General features: G+C 43.9%; 1 protein-coding gene across 1 annotated transcript in view; it reads left to right on the top strand.

The window, feature by feature from the left end:
• LOC139764605 (uncharacterized) overlaps positions 1-11,265 on the top strand; it is a 63,586-nt gene extending 52,321 nt beyond the window's left edge. Inside the window, exon 2 of the mRNA XM_071691448.1 lies at positions 7,460-11,265. The gene's annotated coding sequence lies outside the window, so the exon portion shown is untranslated. The remainder of the gene's footprint in view (positions 1-7,459) is intronic.
• The last annotated feature ends 10,753 nt before the right edge of the window (positions 11,266-22,018 follow it).

Below are 22,018 nucleotides of genomic sequence, written 5' to 3'. Positions count from 1 at the left end.
TCACAGCAACAGCACTCGACCATGAGAGCGAGAAGTCAATGCCCAAAATCTGATGTAAATTGCCACAGATATTTTTTTTTTCTTTCTTTCTTTCCTTCCGTGGCACTACCAAGCGAAACACGTACAGTTCCTCACCATAATACTTTTAAGACCATGAAGGTCAACATCCAAAATAAAAACACAAGCAGAGGATGAGCCTTGAGGTTCAAGGGCGTGACAAGGATCGAGCACACACACACACACACACACACATGGATGAAAATCCTCCCCAGAAAGCTTTACATGTAGGGCCTAAGTGACTTCTTCTTCTGCATCCTTTTGTGACTGTACGACTCCTGTTTGACCGTGATCGTGTGGGATAGCACTGTTTTCCATCAGTAGTGATCCGCCCACAGGAAGGATGAAGTTCTTATAAAAATGGCGTTTGTAGTGAGACTCAAAGATCGTGTCCATTTTTTTTTTTTTTTTTTGCCTCAACACAATCTTGATGGTAGGATGAAACTGGCGGGTAATGATGTATTGTGGGTACCTTACAACACATCCAAGGTTGGAGTGATGTGGGAGCTTACAACACACTCAAGGTTGGTGTGTTGTGATAGCTTACAACACACCCAAGGGTAGTTTGCTGTGGGTACCTTACAACACACTCAAGGCTGCTGTGTTGTGACACCTTACAACACCCCCCCCCCCCAAGGTCGGTCTGTTGTGTCAGCTTGGAGCACAGACCAAGACAAAACACAGACAAAGACGGATGGACAAAGACGGACAAGCATATACGGAAAGACCCGAGTGTAGAACTCTCTTCCCCTCCCCCTCCCCCAACCTTTCCTCATCCAGGACAGACAAGTAAACACACACACACACACACACACACACACACACACACACACACACACACACACACACATACAGTACGACGCAGTAACTTGTGCTGGGGTTGAGGAAGCTGGCCGAACTGGTTGGCAAGGATACGTGACTACTGATGCCGTCTGGGATGAGGTGGTCCAGAGGTTGGGGGAGGAGGAGGAGGAGAAAAAAAATATATGTGTGTGCCGTGCACTACGGACCAGCGGCCGCTGAAGGGGTACAGTGGAGCATCAGCCTCCGAAAGAGGGGGGCCAAGAACAAGGCCAGACCAGCAGCCGCTGAAGGGGCACAGGAGAGGAACAGATTTTGAATAGGGGGGCAGGAACAAAGGAGCAAAGGAGAGCCACTGATTTTGAAAGGGACAGGAAGGAGGACAGGCCAACAGCCGCTGAAGGGGCACAGGACTGCAGCAACACCTTCAGAAGATAACTGAGATAACATGAGGTAAACAACAGCAGTTTGAACGGCATAAACAGAGGACAACCCCTGCAACAGGAGATCGCCCAAAAAATAACAAATAAAAAATAAGATCGTGAATGCGAAAAAGGGAATTTCTACCCGTCTGAGAAAACAACAGCACCAAAGAACAATGAGAACAAAAGAAGAACACCCACACCCAGCCAAGAGGCTGTGCGTTCAGAACATGTACAGTTAAGGTCAAGCAAAGAATCCCAGCTGATGGAGGGAACAGAGTCAGGGGTCGTTTCCCGTGACCCGACCTCGGCTCCAGGGGGTCAAATGTGAGCGGAGAACAGCAAATGCAAGACTGGTGGAGAGAGAGAGAGAGAGAGAGAGAGAGAGAGAGAGAGAGAGAGAGAGAGAGAGAGAGAGAGAGAGAGAGGTTTTCTATCTCTCTCTCCCTTCCTCACCCCCTGCCCCTCAGTCCACCTCGCTCAAGGCCAGCAGCTACAGATATTTTGGTTGTGGTGGTGTTGTAATGGTCTGGTGTAGGGTGTGTGGTTGGTAGTGTTGTGATGGCCTGATGTGGTGGTTCGGCGTGGTTTGTGGTGGTTCGGCGTGGTTTGTGGTGGTTCGGCGTGGTTTGTGGTGGTTGTAGATGTAGTAGCAGTAGTAATGGAAGGCGTTGATATAAGGGTGTTAATAGTGTTGGTTGTAATGGATGTGGTGACGATGTGGTGGTAGAAGTGGCGATGTGGTTGTAGCTGTGGTAGTGTGGTGACGTGGTTGTACCTGTGGTTACGGTGGGGATGTGGTTGTAGCTGTGGTAGTGTGGTGATGTGGTTATACCTGTGGTTGTGGTGGTGATGTGGTTGTAGCTGTGGTAGGTGTAGCAGTGGCAGAGTGGTGATGCGGATGTAACTGTGGTAGTGGTGGCGATGTGGCTGTAGCTGTGGTAGTGTGGTGATGTGGTTATACCAGTGGTTGCGGTGGGGATGTGGTTGTAGCTGTGGTAGGTGTAGCAGTGGTAGAGTGGTGATGTGGTTATAGCTGTGGTAGGTGTAGCAGTGGTAGTGTGGTGACGCGGTTGTAGCTGTGGTTGCGGTGGTGATGTGGTTGTAGCTGTGGTAGGCGTAGCAGTGGTAGTGTGGTGATGCGGTTGTAGCTGTGGTAGTGGTGGCGATGTGGCTGTAGCTGTGGTAGTGATGTACCTGTGATGGCGGTGGTAATACAGTTGTAGCTGTAGGTAGGAGTGCTGATGGTGTCCGTACTAACAGTACCTACGAGCTACCGTGTCAATAAATAATGCGATCACACACACACACACACACACACACACACACACACACACACACACACACACACACACACACACACACACACATATTCCTTAAGGACACAGGAACTGGCCATGCTGGCTGGGGTATTCCCCGGGCAGGCTGAAGGTGGTGGCGCATATTTTTTATTTCAGGAGGAGGTGTGAGGGAGGGGAGGGATGGAGGAGGTGTGAGGGAGGGAGGGAGGTGGTGGAGGGAGAGAGAGAGAGGTGGTGGAGGTGGAGGGAGAGGAGGATCGAGTCTCCTCAACTGGCCTGCCTATTGGCTGCTCTAAACGCTAGCGAATCACTTTTTTTTTGTGGGAAAAAAAAGAGTGTTGGCGGGTGCGTATGAGTTAAGCCAAAAAAAAAAAAGAACAAAAAATGTAGAATGGTATTGCTAACTCCACGTGAAGCTGGTGGGAATATATGGTTTCGACCTGGGGTTACGTTTTCTTTGGTTACGGCGTGACAGACGAACTGAGCTCAGCGCCTGCTTAGATTCTCGGGCTGGAGTGACTACTACTTCTACATCAGGAACTGGGCAAGGAGGGAGGAGGTTCACAGCGACAACACATCAGCCTTGAAGGCTGTTCTGAGGCCACTAAAGGCCTTTTTTTTTATTTAAAAGGCCCTCCTCGTCGACTCAACATAGTTCACCGCACTCATGCAAGGTTAAATTCTTGGTGTACAGCTCGTTTTGAAGAAAATAAATAATTAGGTGTATCATTAACATCAGTTCAATGTTCATTCAATTATTGTATGATTAAATTCATTAAATTTCTTTCTTATATTGATATAAAAACTTTTTTTTATTGAAACCATTTTTTCACAGTATTGCCGGGTACCCCTGAGTGTATATATATATATATATATATATATATATATATATATATATATATATATATATATATATATATATCCCTTACATATACGTGAACCAACTTGTTCCTCTACTGCTGTAGGAATAACACACACATACACACACATAAACCACCTCGTCCCACTCCTATTGTACGAGAGGGGAACCCGCTAATCACACAGCCACAATCATTACTTATTACCTCACAAACCAGACCAGCAGTTCAACGCACGGCATTGTTATGGTTTCGTGTGTGTGTGTGTGTGTGTGTGTGTGTGTGTGTGTGTGTGTGTGTGTGTGTGTGTGTGTAAAACAAATGAAACTCGGGAAAGACGATGATCTACACTGATTTACTGCCCCAGACTATACATCTCTCTCAACAGTACCCACACACACTGTATTACGGACGCCTGTCCCAGACCCTTATCGTAGCACACCGAAAACCAACGGATGTGACGGAAGTAGCTGAGGAGACGCCCCTATATGTGACGCAGAGAAAGAGAGAGAGAGAGAGAGAGAGAGAGAGAGAGAGAGAGAGAGAGAGAGAGAGAGAGAGAGAGAGAGAGAGAGAGAGGCTTCTACATGCGACGTTGAGAGAGAGAAAGAGGGGGGAGGCTCCTACATGCGACGTGTAGAGAGAGAGAGAGAGAGAGAGAGAGAGAGAGAGAGAGAGAGAGAGAGAGAGAGAGAGAGAGAGACGCTCGTACATGCGACGTATCGGCTACGTCAACGTCGTCTCGTAGGCTAAGAACATCACACATTCTTTTTATACCACTGGTGGCAGAATGAGCCAGGCTGTCCAGTAGAGAGGGAGGGGCATCTGCCCGGTGAGGGTTCTGGAGAGATGTTCCTCGCCTCATAACTGAGGAGGTAGTCAGACCTTCACCTCATGCAGGTTTGAGGAGAGGAAGGAGCAATCTATGGCCGGTGTGAGGCGAGTACGAAGAACAGCGTGTGTATGAAGGAAGGCCTGCGTGATGGACAGCGTGTATGAGGGAAGATCTGCGTGATGGACAGCGTGTATGAGGGAAGATCTGCGTGATGGACAGCGTGTATGAGGGAAGGCATGCGTGATGTACAGCGTGTATGAGGGAGAGCATGTGTGATGTACAGCGTGTATGAGGGAGAGCATGTGTGATGGACAGCGTGTATGAGGGAAGGCCTACGTGATGGACAGCGTGTATGAGGGAAGGCATGCGTGATGGACAGCGTGTATGAGGGAGGGCAAGTGTGATGGAGAGCGAGAATGAGAGGAGGCACGTGAGACAAAGGCATTGCGAGGAACTAATGTGAAGGAGTGACGGAAGCATAAGTACAAGGGGAGGCATGTATGATGCAAGGGTAAGTATGAGCAAGAGCAAGTATGAGAGAGGAGGAGGAGGGTGGAGAGAGAGAGAGAGAGAGAGAGAGAGAGAGAGAGAGAGAGAGAGAGAGAGAGAGAGAGAGAGAGAGAGAGAGAGAGAGAGATAAGTGTGATACATGTATGCAAGAAGGCAAGTGTGAGGAGGGTCGTGGGTTGGGGTTAAGAACAAGTATGAGGAAGGATGACACTAAAGATGGTGGTGGGAGGTGGTGTCAGGTGGTGTCAGGTGGTGTCAGGTGGTGGTGGGAGCGCCTCTGCTGCAGGTGGTTTACCTTGAGGTCCGCTAGTCTGCACGGAGTTCACCTGGTCTGCCCCCCTACCTCTAGGCCTGTCACCCATCCCCTACCCCAAGCCTTGCAACTCCCTATCCCCTGTCATCCCCTACCCTTGAGCCTGTCATCCCCTACCCTTGAGCCTGTCATCCCCTACCCTTGAGCCTGTCACTCCCTACCCCTGTCACTCCCTACCCCTGTCACTCACTACCCCTACCCCTGTCACTCCCTACCCCTACCCCTGTCACTCCCTACCACTACCCCTGTCACTCCCTACCACTACCCCTGTCACTCCCTACCCCTACCCCTGTCACTCCCTACCCCTACCCCTGTCACTCCCTACCCCTACCCCTGTCACTCCCTACCACTACCCCTGTCACTCACTACCCCTACCCCTGTCACTCCCTACCACTACCCCTGTCACTCACTACCCCTACCCCTGTCACTCCCTACCACTACCCCTGTCACTCCCTACCACTACCCCTGTCACTCACTACCCCTACCCCTGTCACTCCCTACCCCTACCCCTGTCACTCACTACCCCTACCCCTGTCACTCCCTACCACTACCCCTGTCACTCACTACCCCTACCCCTGTCACTCCCTACCACTACCCCTGTCACTCCCTACCACTACCCCTGTCACTCACTACCCCTACCCCTGTCACTCCCTACCCCTACCCCTGTCACTCACTACCCCTACCCCTGTCACTCCCTACCACTACCCCTGTCACTCACTACCCCTACCCCTGTCACTCCCTACCACTACCCCTGTCACTCACTACCCCTACCCCTGTCACTCCTTACCCCTACCCCTGTCACCCCTACCCCTGTCACTCCCTACCCCTACCCCTGTCACCCCCTACCAATACCCCTGTCACTCCCTGCACCTACCCCTGTCACTCCCTACCCCTACCCCTGTCACTCCACCCCTACCCCTGTCACTCCCTACCCCTACCCCTGTCACTCACTACCCCTACCCCTGTCACTCCACCCCTACCCCTGTCACTCCCTACCCCTACCCCTGTCACTCCTTACCCCTACCCCTGTCACTCCCTGCCACTACCCCTGTCACTCCCTACCCCCTACCCCTGTCACTCCCTACCACTACCCCTGTCACTCCCTACCACTACCCCTGTCACTCCCTACCACTACCCCTGTCACTCCCTACCCCCTACCCCTGTCACTCCCTACCACTACCCCTGTCACTCCCTACCACTACCCCTGTGACCCCCTACCCCTACCCCTGTCACTCCCTACCCCTGCCCCTGTCACTCACTACCCCTACCCCTGTCACTCCCTACCACTACCCCTGTCACTCCCTACCACTACCCCTGTCACTCCCTACCCCTACCCCTGTCACTCCCTACCCCTACCCCTGTCACTCCCTACCACTACCCCTGTCACTCACTACCCCTACCCCTGTCACTCACTACCCCTACCCCTGTCACTCCCTACCCTTGGACTTGTCACTCCCTACCCCTACCCCTGTCACTCCCTACCCCTACCCCTGTCACTCCCTCACTTCCACCCCTGGGACTATCACATCCCTACCCCTGAACACGTGAACACCACTACCACCACCACCGCTGAACCTGTCAACCACCCCACCTCCCTGAACACGTGACTCCCTACACACACACACACACACACACACACACACACACACACACACACCGACCACACCAACTGACCAGAAACAGAGCATAACGCCATACTGCGACATCAACATTGCTTGGGGGGACGGATCACCCAAGTCCCCTCCGGCCGGCAGTCAATGTCGCAGGTCTCCGGAGGCTACACCGCCAGCAGCAACTTATGTAATAACCAGGCCGGCGCTGTACTTCGTGCGGCTCTGTACCAAGGCCAACCCAACCTAACCCTCCCCTCACCTCCCTACTTACTTACCTACCTGGGACTACCTTCACTATATCTCACAACAACATTTACATCAACGACTCCTTGACACTCTTCCACTGGACGAATGTACGAAAGTGTATAATATTTCCCCCATTTTTTCCTGCTTTATGTATTAATTTCCACCAATGTGTATCTATCAACTGTTCACCCTAAACTATCTTTGTATTAATTTCCACCAATGTGTATCTATCAACTGTTCACCCTAAACTATCTTGGACCTTCTCTTCTAATGGATTGTTCGTAATAGACCTAATTATAGCATAGTCAAGTGTATCTAAATAAAAAATAACCTACTTTACAACTGGGAGGCAAAATAAGCACGTCAAAGAACGTACCTGTAAACGAATGGGCCATTTAAAAGAGAACAATTTAAAACACATTAACGACTTTTCCTTTGTTTCCAGCAATGTTAGACAATGTCCTTCTGAACTTACATATCAACGTCCCTTTTCTTCTTTTCCAGGTCCTCGAGAAGAGAGAGAGAGAGAGGGAGAGAGAGAGAGAGACACAGAGAGAGAGAGAGAGAGAGAGAGAGGGTCTCTGGCAAGACGTTCCTCTTGGTTCTACGGGAGGGATGGCTCTCGCAAGACTTTGGTCCGGTCTCGTCTCTCTTCTCCCCCCTAACCCCCGGCACGTGTGTGTGTGTGTGTGTGTGCTCGCTCGTGTGTACGTCCATACAAACTCATGCATCAGTACTTTCACAGAAGCACCATATATCGACGGGGCACATACATCATACCGTCAGTGTGTTCACCAAGCGATGGCACTGACCTGTCGTCTGCAGTGTTTGATAAGAGGAGGTCAAGCCTGTCGCGTCAGTTGGTGAGTGGACGAGGCAGTCTGGCTCACACTGGAGTGTCGAGTGATAAGACTCTAGTGATAAAAGTGTAAGGAGGAGGAGAAGAAGAAAGGGAAGAAGGAGGGAGGAGAGGATGTCATCTGTAGGGAGGGAGGCGGAGTGTGAGGGAGGACGGTCTGAATACGTAAGAGTGAGGGCGGTGCGCACTCTGGGTACAAGGTTCATGTTACAGTGACTGCCTCAGCTGTGGCCACACAGCCTGGCCCTAACATCGTCGATCTGGGGGCTTGCTTGTGGCTGCGCAAGACACACTTGGGCCACCCGGTTCCTCATTACTACCTCTGGATGTCTCCATAATTCATGGGGGAGGGTGTGGAACTGTAAAACGAGGACGTGCGAGATGTGTAATGAATGAGAGGCAAATGCTAGCAAGACGGGCTGACTGAGCCGGGCACGGAAGGACGGGGCGACACAGGGAGCTGTCGCGGCTCTGGTCGGTGTCGAGGTCAGGGACGCCGTCGCAGACTGGCACGACCGGCGCGTTCCGCGCGTCTTAAAATCCTCCCATCCACCGCCAGCACGCCCACCCCGCCCAGAAACGACGCAGTCGGAGCCACCGGTGCCTCCGCAACACCCTCGCACACCCTGTCACCTTCCATCATTACTGCCACTGTGACCCATACACCATACCAACCCACTCCACGTCGCCCCCCGGGGCCCCTCCACGGCGCCGGTCACAGGTTGCATAACACAGACATCAATGAAACTAAGGCACGGACGTTCACCTCGCTAACCGACAATTGTAGCCCAACCTCAATCGAACTTTACTGCCACCAAAACATCGCCACTAATACCACTCCAGACAACCACTCTCGTGACCACACAGTCGCCACTGTGTGTGTGTAATGTTGTTACTCCTCACTCCAGGAACGGTAGAGTTTCCTCGTGTACCATTGTCACATCTCTTCTCCTCTCCCCAACTCCCCCACACCGCTAGAACCACCACGTAAACGAGTGACCTAGACACCACGACAATCGTATGACACACACACACACGACCCTCGTAGGGGCTTAGAGCTGTTGACCTGCATGTGACCCTCAGTCAGGAGCGCTACTCATCTCTATTTATTTGTGCCATCTACTCCCACCCACCTATCCCCCTAAAAAAAAAAAAAAAAAAAGAGTCCATTACACCGTAACAAATAATCCAGAGAAAACTGTAGCCATGCCATAGTCCACGGAGGCTGTGCTCCACTGCCGTAGAGTTGAACTGCCTCCGGGAGGATTACTGACACTGAGGAGGAGGAGGAGGCCGAAGAGACTGAGACAAAGACGAGATATAGAGACCTTACCCTCCCTCACACCCTCCCCCTCCACGTGCCTTCCTAGCCCGGGCCTACAGTAGCCACACACACACACACACACACACACACACACACACACACACCTCCACCAGTAACAGAAAGCCTTCAAGCCCTGTGGATTCCACTCCCCTCAACCACACAGTACAGGATCGAGAGCCCCCGTCTCTCGGACCTTGAGTCTGTGTACAGCTGTATCACTCTCTCTCTCTCTCTCTCCCTCTGCCAGTCTTGTGTAGGCCAGTCTAACGTGCACGACGGTGTGGTAGAGTAACGTGTCTTTCACCACACATCAGGATAAGGGACACGTAGTGCAATGGGAGCCAGACGTGCCCACCCGCCCGTCTTGTCAGTGATACATCCTCATTTCATATTCTACAATGCCCCCATCCTTGTAAGGCCCAGTACGATTAAAAAAAAAGAGAGAGATATAGGAATAAAACTTATGGACTTTTGTACCAGTTGCGTGTGTTTTTATATATACATATATATATATATAAACGTATATATTTATGACCCCTGTATATGATGACCTATGTAGACTCATTTTGTTTTAGTGTTCTGTATGTGTATTGCTTGACACTGCAATAAGCTATGTAAGTGTAATAAGCCTAATATATATATATATATATATATATATATATATATATATATATATATATATATATATATATATATATATATATATATGAGGATGTATGGCACTTTATAATGTATATTTATTGTCCAAGTTCTTCTTTATATTATGAGGCATATAAAGAGGCTTCTGTTATTACATCTGGAGAGAGAGAGAGAGAGAGAGAGAGAGAGAGAGAGAGAGAGAGAGAGAGAGAGAGAGAGAGAGAGAATGTCACATTTTGTCAAGATGCCTCAGACGTGTGCATCGTGGTGGCAATGATTCTAGCCCCCTAGACGCTTGCCATACGCCCTTTCTAGTACTACAGACGCTAGATCTAGAGTTGACACTAGTATGAACCCTAGTACCATAGACGCTTACTGTGCTGGTAATTCTTGCACTCTAGACGTTGATGCTAGCGGTTTAAGTGCTCTAGACACTGGTTCTAGTGCGGGTGCTAATGCTAGTGTTTCTACCAAGTCACACATTAATGTCGGGCCGGCTGATGTACCGCTAGCTCAGCCATGAGAACAGGGCATGTATGTAGGGAGAGAGGAGCTGCTGGTGGAGGAGGAGGAGGAGGAGAAGAAACCAGCAGCAGCCGCTCGCCAGTCCACCCCCATGACTGATGCCGTATGTGCGTGGAAGCGTTTCCTCTCTCTCTCTCTCTCTCTCTCTCTCTCTCTCTCTCTCTCTCTCTCTCTCTCATTCCTCCCTATGTGAATACTGCTGTTGTCGAATGTCTTGCATCATAAATGTAAATAATAACGAAAACACTAAGTTCTTTTTTTTTTCTAGGATTGTCTTGCTTTATACATGACCTGCTGTTTACGATTTATGAGTCCCATCCGTTACTTATTAATTCTTTTTTTTTGAAGAACTCACCTGAAATTCTCATAATTATCATTATCATTAATTTTAAGGTAAGGCTGTCGACGCTTGAGGGCCAGGTCAGTATTAGGTGGATTAAGTTGACGATGTGTACAGCCGACCCTCGAGCGCCGACTGGGAAAAAGTCTTGAAGTTTCTTGCCTCAAAAGGACGTGCTATATATAATATATATATATATATATATATATATATATATATATATATATATATATATATATATACATATATATATATATAAAATCCCCCCACCACTCCATTTATAAGTGATACTCAAGCTTGACCTACATACTTAAGTTCACTTAAAAACTCCATTCCAACTCCTTAAGGCTACAGCTGTGCACACTTGTGTGACGTTCCGTATACAGTCCCAGGTGTACTACACGTTATATATATAGAGAAAGAGTGTAGCCTCTGTGGTGTACTTTGTTAGCAGCTCAAACAATGTAAATACGCATATGGTTTGTCCTTAACTAACAACGTTGTTTGTCCTGTGGTGTCCAGATTCAACCATTACCCCCCCCCCCCACCACCACGCCCACTGGGTGTCGTGTGGCGTGACCAATCAATGTACTATGTAGGGAATAAAATGTTTGGAGACTTAACATTGTTTTTCTTTCTCCTTGAGTTATTGCTTCGAAAAAAATAGGGTATTGCTGGGGAGACTAATCTAAAAATGTTAGTCCAATAATAATAATAATAATAATAATAATAATAATAATAATAATAATAATAATCGCTATAACAATAATAGTGATAATAATCATTATCATAAAACATATAATAATAATAAAATCACTATTTCTTTATAAAATGGAATATATTTCTCTTTAATTTGTAATATACTATTCAATCACTGTCCAACATCATTCTTATCGTAATAACTATAATAAATGAGTGTAACTACATCAACTGCTGTATTACATCATTGATAATTATCCTCAGGATGTTTACTGGCAATATTTTATAATCCCTGTTATCAACAACAACATGAGCTATGGATTTAGGTCCATTTTTAATGAAATTTCTCATAGTGTCTTAGATCTGGTGTGTGTGTGTCACGGTGAGAGAGTTTTATACTTGTATTGACCTGTCTTCTAACCTTGTATATAATATATACCACGTCTTTATTCCTCTGCCTGTATATATATATATATATATATATATATATATATATATATATATATATATATATATATATATACCAATCAGCCGAGTCAGGTACCTATCTATGGACCAGCCCCCAGAGGAGGATGAGTAACTGGGTTGGCTATGAAACAGCTGCCTAGCCTAGGATTCGAACCCAGGCGGACCCCTCCTGACTCATGGTAGGCATCGCTAACCACTACATCAAGGAGAACCCCTGTGTATGTGTATATTCCTATGAGTCCACGGGGAAAATGAAACACGATAAGTCCCCAAGTGCACTTTCGTGGAATAATCACATCATCAGGGGAGCCACAAGAGAGAAATATAACAGTCAGTTGATATACATCGAAGAGACGTAGCTAGGACGCCATTTGGAAAACACGTGACTGTCCAAGACTCATAGGAGTATACTTGATCACGCGCGAAATTGTGATCCTTTCCAGTATGTGTATATGTACGTGTGTGTGTGTGTGTTTTGAGGAAAACTAAAATATCCAGTCTCGAGAAATCAGCACACCTCAACGTCCGAAACCAGCACGTTCGTGGCACATTTCCGAAAGTACTCCTTGTACCGTGATCGTCTCCAGAGGAGTGCACACGAGGAAGCAGAGACAGGAACGCTCGCCGTCAATCTATTAGTTCCAGCAGAATGATGGCTGGTTCACTTCCACCTCGTACTACTATACGCTCCAGTATATGAAATTATAACGGCTCTTGTTCCACTCTCGCGTGTCTTTCTCTACCCCCTATGCATATTCCTGTCCATGGGTATTGATTACAAAAACCGAGACAGTCAGCAAGCTAGGCGGACAGAATTCATCGCTCCAGGAGAAGGGAGTGACGGTTTGGCCGTCAGTTGATATCCCCTGGTCAGGAGCGTCACTCGCTGAAATTCCTGCGGTTGTGGTCGTAGCCGACGCCGCTCGGCTGACCTCAACCCTCGAGAAACAGGCCTCATTATTTAACCTCGTGATTATCTTTGTGGCTCTACGTCGTGAGAGCATTCAGTATTCATTTCATCTAGACGCCGAGTGTGTGGAAAACGAGGTCAGGAGGATAAACTGAATCTTGAGTCTAATTAGAAATGACAAGAACAAGAGAGGGAATGAATAACAAAATAAAAGACTCGCTGGTTTTGGATCCATGCATCTACTATACGATATCATTTCCTCCATATATCAATCTTCGATTTTTTCAGGGGTTAAAACACGACATTATTAAGGGATTAAAATCCTCAAGCTGCTCACAATAAGAAGGGAGGGTAAGGCAGTACAGACCGCTTAATGCTACCCGCCTCCACTGGGACGCGTGGCGGTCGGCCACACCTAAGCCTAAGATCGAGACGACGCTCTCACTCACGGACACCAATGTGTTATTTCCAGCCTTAAAAATAGACTGAGGTCCTTGAAATAGTACTATACGGGTTCAAATAGTACTATATGGGTTCAAATGTAATCGTTCTCTTCTCAAATGGTCGTATACTTGAACACATGAGCGACACTTGATGGAAAGAGCGAGGGAGATTTCTATAAGCCTGGGGCCTAGCCTAGTTCACCTTTCCCGTCATCAAATGTACACGGCGGTTCTAGTGTAGAGCGTTCTAATCTTTCAGCCCAAAAGCTAAACATATCATATAAATATTCAGCATACATATAGCTTGTACAGACTCATATTTAAGCCTAAATGACAACAGCGAATGCACTAGTGCAGTCGTGGTAGCGTGTGCTATCAAATCATGAACAAAATGCGTACATCACCCATTAATGTATCACCAATTGAAAACATGACAACGCTTCCACACACACTTGCCATGACTATTCATAACTGAATATGTTTACCGATGATGCCAATGTCATGAGGGAAGTAAAAAGTGAAGAGGATTGCGTCAAATTGCAAGGGGATCTAAACAAACTCTGAAGTTGATCCACCATATGGCTAATGAAATTCAACGCGAGTAAACATAAAAGAGAATGGGATAGCGTGGAAAATGGCCTCGGCATGAATATTATCTAGTGAAAAACAACCAGCAGGTATGTGTGTGAGACTTGGGAGTTTACATCGTACTGAAGGTGTTGCCAGACCTCCACATTGGGAGAATAGTGGTGACAAACTGCCTGCTGGCAAATATTAGAACTGCATTTCTTTTTTTTTTTCAGAAGAACAGAGAAGGGGGCCAGGTGAGGATATTCCCTCAAAGGCCCAGTCCTCTGTTCTTAACGCTACCTCGCTAATGCAGGAAATGGCGAATAGTATGAAATTATATATATATATATATATATATATATATATATATATATATATATATATATATATATATATATATATATATATACAGCAAGCTATTTCACATCCGAGATTATGCTAAAATTTGATTGTGCTTAACTCTAGTCATCGTATTTAATGAAGCACAAAGCACCAAGAGAGAAGTTCCAGAGAAGAGCAACAAAGATGGTATATAAATCAAGAGAGGTTAGTTGCCCAACAAGGAAGGGAGAAGAGTGAGGGCTGCCCTGATCACAACCTTTAAAAATACTAAGCCAGCTTCATGACGAAGACAACGACCACTTCTCCGAAAGATGCAAGGCAGGAACAACCAGAGGACATAACATGATACAGAGGTAAGAACTTGGTAGAAATGACGTAAATAAGTACTTTCATAGTTTAAAAGTAATGGATGAATTGAATAAACTGAGTAAAAGAAAATGTTAATGAGGAGAGCAAGAAGTTTAGAATAGCTGTATGACAGTACAGAATGGACCTCCGTGACGCAAGCACGGGCCGCCTGGAGTCAAAACTGGAAAAGGTTCGAATCTTGGACGAAGCAGTTCACCCAGCTGTTCATCTTCCTCTCTCTCTCTCTCTCTCTCTCTCTCTCTCTCTCTCTCTATATATATATATATATATATATATATATATATATATATATATATATATATAGGCATTCAGTTTCCTGTAACGTTTGTTACCATAAAAAATGCTGAGATGGGCCTTTCCTCGTGCAGTAAAAAATACATAGTTACTTAGAATGCTAAGTTATGAAACTGTGAACGGTGACAGTAATCAAAAGTTTGAAGTGATATCATAATAGGTACACGAGGCTAATACTATATGAGAAAAAGTAGGAGGTGGAGCCTCTTCTCGTAATATACAAATGATAATATCCCCCCCCCCCCCGCCCACACACACATACACTTGCCTCAATGCGTAATGGTTAGCGTTACTGAATATAATCCGTGATAATGGGTTCGAATCCTGGGCGCGACAGTCGACCCACACCCAACCAAGACATTGATCCTCCCTCCACTTGTGGTTAGTCTATATAATATCTTGATACCTGGCTTAGGTTGGTGTGTAAACATGGGTATACTTAAGTGTAAACACATGGTACACACATACATTCACTGTTAAGAGACGGGGCAACACGAGTGCAAAACTCTCCCCATTACACAATGCTAATAACCACTAACCTGAGTTACAGGGAGAGGTTAAAGGCCATAGATTTGCTATGGAGAAAACATAAGAAGAGTACGAGAGACCTAATCACAACTTTCAAGCTTCTGAACTATTCTAATGTCGAGAGTAAACAACGCAGAACATGCAGGAAGGTGAAAGGCGTGCACGGAATAAAATGATTTGGAACGATGTTACATACAGGAGACGATTGTACCAAGGCACATGAGAATGGAATGTAAGGAAATGCGGCCTTTTGTTTGTTCCTGGAGCTTTGTCGCTAAAGTGTGAAACAGCGAGAAAAATAACCTAATCTAAATATCTGAACACAGAAATTGGTGGTTTACCTTAATCTTATTGTATATGATGAGAATGAATAGGCTCCGTTCACTCAGCCAGCCTTGACGTCAGATGCAATCGCCACGTAACAGATCTACGTCAAATTGAATCTCACTTCATGGTCTTGGGCAGCAACCTTCTGAAAACGACAAAATCCACGTTGAAATATGAATCTTATGTAAACCAAGTCGTTACATCGAATACGATTATTCACACTGCTTTACGGAGAATATGTATCGAGAAAATTGCTCTAAATCTCGAAGAGCTAAGAAATAAATCCTGTGAGGCCGTGTATGGTCTACGAATCATCTTTAAGAATTTTCAGGTGGTGATTGTAACCGCGTCGACTGCCTTAAATATTTATTCCTACCAGTTGATAATGGCGTCAAGTCCAAACAACTAACCAGTTCCCAGGCATCACAACTCGCACAACAAACACAACCACCCACAGAGCACGGACCGGCCTGTGCTTGTAATGGCAACCCCCCCAAAAATACACTCGACCTGTGCCAGTAATGAAACCCTGGGGCACACTCACCTGACCTGTCCCACAAATGGCACATCCGAGAACAGGTTGTATCTCAAATAAAAAGCCCTTCTGAAGCTTAGTACTGGCAAATGCTTACACACAAGTTCCCAAGAAAGGCCGTGTATGCAATGAGTGGTTAACAAATATTATCAGTTTCCCTTTTTGGTTATAACGAAGTTGGCTTAAATGACCTAGGCAGTCGATAGGCCAAATTCTAGCCAATAAATAACGGTTTTTAAACATTCTGAATATGGACGACTGATAATAAACAACCATTACAATCTGCAGTCAAGAAAAAATATAAGATTACGGATTTCATTGCAATATCTGACGGGTCTATGCATGGAAAAACATCTTCCGTTTGAGAACTGAATACTCTTCGTACAATTTTCTTTTTTTTTTTTTAAGTGATGCTCCCAAGCGCTATTTACATCTTTTGGCACCTTTATGATCAGAAAAAATGGCTATCAAATAATTACACTAAACGTAACTACTTGACAGAAAGTCTCTGTCTCACGCGATCACATTATGAGTGCTGTTTACATATTACTGTACATACTATAATCCAATATACTTTCCAGTTTTCAGGCTGCCGCATATTTACAAAAAGAATATCAATATACTCTCTGTAGTTGTGTTTAAATCTATTGATAATACGCTACAGTATCTTATCAGATATTATCAAATGTTGTTTTATTAAAGTCTTCAATATCATTATTCAAAATAATAATCAGGGCAAAATAATAATATTTCGCCACAGAATACAGTCACTTGCATCCCGTTCAGAACCACAAAAATACAAAAACAATTTATTCCTGTATTCTAAAAGTTTCCACTATATTACACATAGCATTAAAATCGTAATCAAAAACGTAAAAGTCATTTTAGCTCCGCATTAAACAACCTTCGGGGAAGGCCTACCTATGATTTACATCCTTTGTACATTTTATGGTTACAGAAATACCTATGTAGCTTGATTTGGAGCATTATATTTTACTGTAAGATATTAAATAAGATGAATAATGTCACCGGGGAAAGAAGGATTATACTTCAATAACACCAGGTAATACACTGGAAGAAAATCAACAGACTCATTGAATACCTCAATCATCATCTCTTACAGTCACTATTCACTAATTTTCAATATTTCAGCTAAAATACATAAAATGGCAGAGACCAGCGGCGAAAAAGGTAATACAGGTATGTTTCTACTCATTATGGCAACGGAATTTATAAAAATTCCGTTGCCTTTTACAGATATGGTACCCGCTTTAACGGTAAATAACTTCATATTTTTCCCGATACATATAATCATCCCATATTACCTTATCTAATACAGCTTGATAAAATGTAATGCTACAAAACATGCTCTACTTGTATTTCTGTAATCATAACGAAGTATATAAAGTACAGAAACCATGAGAAGGCATTTTCAATAGCTAGCTTCGATGCCGAACTAAAATTGACTATTACTAGACATAAAGAAATAACGATTAATTCAGCAATAAAGAACTTCCACCCACCGGATATTAAAATCTCCTGTCATTAACAATTCTATCCTTGGCCAAAGTGATAACTGGGGGCAATTCAACTGCATCGTGGTTGGAAATACTTCATTGATGTTGTTCTTATGTCGGTATGTCTCAAGAGCAATACCATTGCAGTTAGTTTCTTCATCCTACGAAATGAAAAAATAAGGGAAATTTATAAGGATCCCATGGAAACAAACCAGTAATAATAATTGAATGACATTCCTCAGGCATCGTAGACATAATAGACCTCCTCTTACTGTAATATGTCATAAACTATGCCAACTGATATTGTACATTACTCTTAATCACTTCACGAACTTGGTACTGACCTGGGCCTGAAGTGCACACTCTGATCTTGCTGATGACCAACACATCTATCGACTTGAAAATAAAGGGTAGTCCATTGAAATCACAAGATCACAACATCAGTCCGTTATACACTGGTTAAAGTCACTGTTCCATATACCAACCGAACAATTACTGTCAAAAAGTTCGGTTTATTTCACCTGTTTTTCCTCTCACTGATCACTGATGTAAATAAAGACGTGGCCCCGAATGACCTGAAGGAACGGGTTCGAAGTCTGTTCACTCGGTTCAGCACGGCTTCGTTCATACTTGGGAGTCAATGAAAACCTCGAACCAACCGATGAAGCTTCGATACTTAACGAACTTAGGACTTGTCCTATGAGGAGTAGAATTTAAGCGGGTCATACTTGGGAGTTAATGAAAACCTCGAACCAACCGATGAAGCCTCGATACTTAACGGACTTAAGACTTGTCCTATGAGGAGTAGATTTTAAACGGGTCTGCGCAGAAATTTTCTTGTTGGAATTTTCACCGCGTACTCGGTATACATGTATTCCAGTTTAATAACAGCATGATAGTTGGGAGCCATATTAGATCCAATATGATCATTTTTAGTCCACTCTTGTATAGGTTTTGACACAATTTAGCGGAACAGCCACTGAATCCAATGACATACATCCTCAGTCCTCTTCAAACAATTCATAGTTAAATCAATTTAGATCTCACCTGCGGAAGGAAAGGAATGAACGCTTCCCTGGTACACTGTAATACAGAGACGGTGACCTTAAAATTACATATAGTTTACCTGATTCTTGTATTCTCCAAGTGGAAAAAAAAGCCAGTGAACTTCATCTTATCATTTTATAAGCCTTATCTTGCAAATGCATATCCACATGATTTAACATGTATGTTTTGACTCATGTGAAGACAGTAGTTTCGCACGAAAACCTTACAAATTAAGCCTATATATACCAAGTCGACCCATGCGCGCGTGGGTGGAGCTTTTATTACACGTCATTGGCCCTAAATAAAGAAAACATGCTAGTACAGGGCTAACGAAAACGTAGATTCATCTACACTTCTTATACCTTTCCTCACAGTTTCCTTGCAACTGGCTTCGCTTGCAACAGTCATTAACCTCGGATGGCAAGTGATCACGTCTCTTCAAGGTACATTCGCAACTTAAGACTAATGAATATTGCATATTATTTCTATAAAACGAATGATATTCTGATTTATAAGCATCAACATTGATGGTGGTTGTGTAAAACGAGATTTCGTTTTTGACAGGTCAATTTCAATTTAAGCTCTTGGGGTAACTCTGCTCCCTTGATTGTGAATAGGTAGCATAAAACTTCTGTGACAAACTGGAGAAAAGCAGCAATCTTCACACTAAACAGTTAACACCACAAGATTTACTATGTCAGCTCAAGCTGAAAAGCGTCAATTTTCTTCAAACTCCAAAATATTGGAGGAAATTTTGCCTATGCAACCTCACAGTGACAGTCATTGCATATATTATATAGTGGTAACTAAGATAATTCAGATAGCCATAACACCCAGCTTTAGTAACGTGTACCGTCCATGGAGAAAAACGGTAATGAAAATATAGGAAATCTATCGCCAAAAATTTGATGGGATGAACAAATGAAAACACAAGATGAATCTATTTTGCTACCCTGTTCTGCTTCCCTCTTAAATAAAAAATGTATTAGATTTAATTATGGATGAGGTTCCATAATTTTCATGACAATTCTTACAAAACTGTAAGTGCATTATTAAAGGGATTAAATGTCAAATGGCTAATCTTTAATAAAATGAGCAAACCTTTATTATCCTTAAGATAAATTCACAATTATCACAACTTTACTGAGATAATTCTATTCCCGTGGCAGAATGGCAAGGCAGTAAAAACATGAACAGATCTAGTGAATTGATTCTTGAAAGGTAGGTACTTCACCAAAGTATGTTGGGAATCAATTGGTCATGACATGTTATGGAGGATACAAGAGTGGCAGGTCAAAGGATCTATCTCAACTGACAGGTGAGTAAAGGGAATAATAACGCTGCTATTCTATGACTTCCTTCTGTCATAACACATTAAGATATTGCTCATGATTGTGCTGATCCTGTATGCTGATTCCACCAACTTCCATGTGATATGAACTTAATCTATTACACACCAGTACACTTGGATTTGGAATAATAATGATAAAGATAATATAAACTGCACAGAATATATGATTATTGTAATACTTACCTACTGATATTTACTTTCCATTATCTAAGTTTTATACTGACCAGTTGATGCTCAGATTTTAATAACATTAATCAGTCATCATAATGCACTCCCATTTTCATGTATCAAGTACTATAAATCAAGACTAAACTATTGTTTCATTTGACTAATGTTGTTGAGCAAACATGAACTCTGAATTTAACTGTTACCTTCATTATGGATAGGATTCATGTATTTCAACTTTAGAGTCATTGGCTAGTAAATTGGAGATGCTGGGTTGGATGATGGTCTGTAAAGGAAAGGTTTGCTTGCAAGAACCAGTAATGGGTCCTTGATGAATGGTAAAGTATGGGTATCACCTAATACTAAAATTGTCAGTATGCAACAAACTTATTTAATTTGCATATTTTTCTAGTTTCAAGCATCTGGAGTAAACCATGGAAAGTTTTGTGGGGCCTGGATGTGGAAAGGGAGCTGTGATTTCAGTGCATTACACATGACAGTTAGAGACTAAGTGTGAACAAAAGTGGCCTTTGTTGTCATTTCCTAGTGCTACCTTGCATGCATGTGGGGAAGGGGAGGGTGCCATTTCACGTGTGGCGGGGTGGCAGCGGGAATGGATGAAGGTAGCATGTATGAATATGTACATGTGTACATATGTATATGTCTGTGTATGTATATGTATGTATACATTGAAATGTAGAGGTATGTATATGTGCGTGTGGGCGTTTATGTATATACATGTGTATTTGCGTGGGTTGGGCCATTCTTTCATATGTTTCCTTGCGCTAACTTGCTAACGTGGGAGACAGCGACAGAGTATGATAAAAATAATAATAGTTAGTCCTTTTGAAATACATTCAACCAATATCACATTCAGAAAATGTCCATTCTCAATCTCTTTTGATCTGATGTTCTTGAAACATTCCTTTAAGTTCAAAATCGAGGATGGTGTTCACGCATACCCTTTCCTTATCCTATGAGTAACTGATGCAAAATGACTGCCTGCTTTAAAACTGCCAAACAAGGTCAAAGAATTTTTGATGGTGGACTATTGCATTTCATAACTATGAAAGTCTTATTCCATAAGTGGCATTCAAGTAAAGCTAAGGAATAGGTACCATTGCAACAATTCGTGTCAGACACATGAAATCATTATCTACTCTGTTTACTTTTTATGTGGATAGCATCATCTGATCATATTGTATTAGGTCACACACTTGCAAGACTAACTTCACATTAGGCTATTTTCCAATATAGCTGAATCCATCTAGTTTGACTCTGACTTTTGACAACATACACTTGATTTTATCTCAGCATCAGTCCACATTGTAAAATATTAACTGAAGCACGGTTTGAGAAAGCCTTACATCACCCATATCCATACAGTAGTTTAAGGTCTCTACAGATCATATAAGCTCGGAATGCCATTAGTGTCAGAACCATCTTAAACCTCAATTAACTGCAGTTCTTTTCAGCAGTTTCAGCCCTTAAATACACTACTTAGTTTATTTCCCTGAAGGCATAGTCAACTAAAGTTGTTCAAGTGAATAGTATGATGAACATCAGTGTTTACAGTTTTCATATCAATTTCTTAAATTCAAGATTACCGTTTATTAGCTTGCTCTTTATGCTTAGCTAAAACACACAAAAGGTATTCCTCAACCTAAAAAGATAAAATTTTGTAAGGACAGGAAGACAGTAAAGATCAGATAATAAAAATGCCATGGGTGTAACTCCACCAGAGTATGGCAGTCACAGGTGAAACAATAATAACAGATATCCGTACTGAAATACAGGGATAAAAGAAGTCA

The sequence above is a fragment of the Panulirus ornatus genome, chromosome 50 (genome assembly GCF_036320965.1).
Source record: "Panulirus ornatus isolate Po-2019 chromosome 50, ASM3632096v1, whole genome shotgun sequence".
In the NCBI taxonomy this organism is placed as follows: Eukaryota; Metazoa; Arthropoda; class Malacostraca; order Decapoda; family Palinuridae; genus Panulirus; species Panulirus ornatus.
Note: the sequence above shows the minus strand (reverse complement) of the source record. Positions and strands in the feature narration are given on the sequence as shown.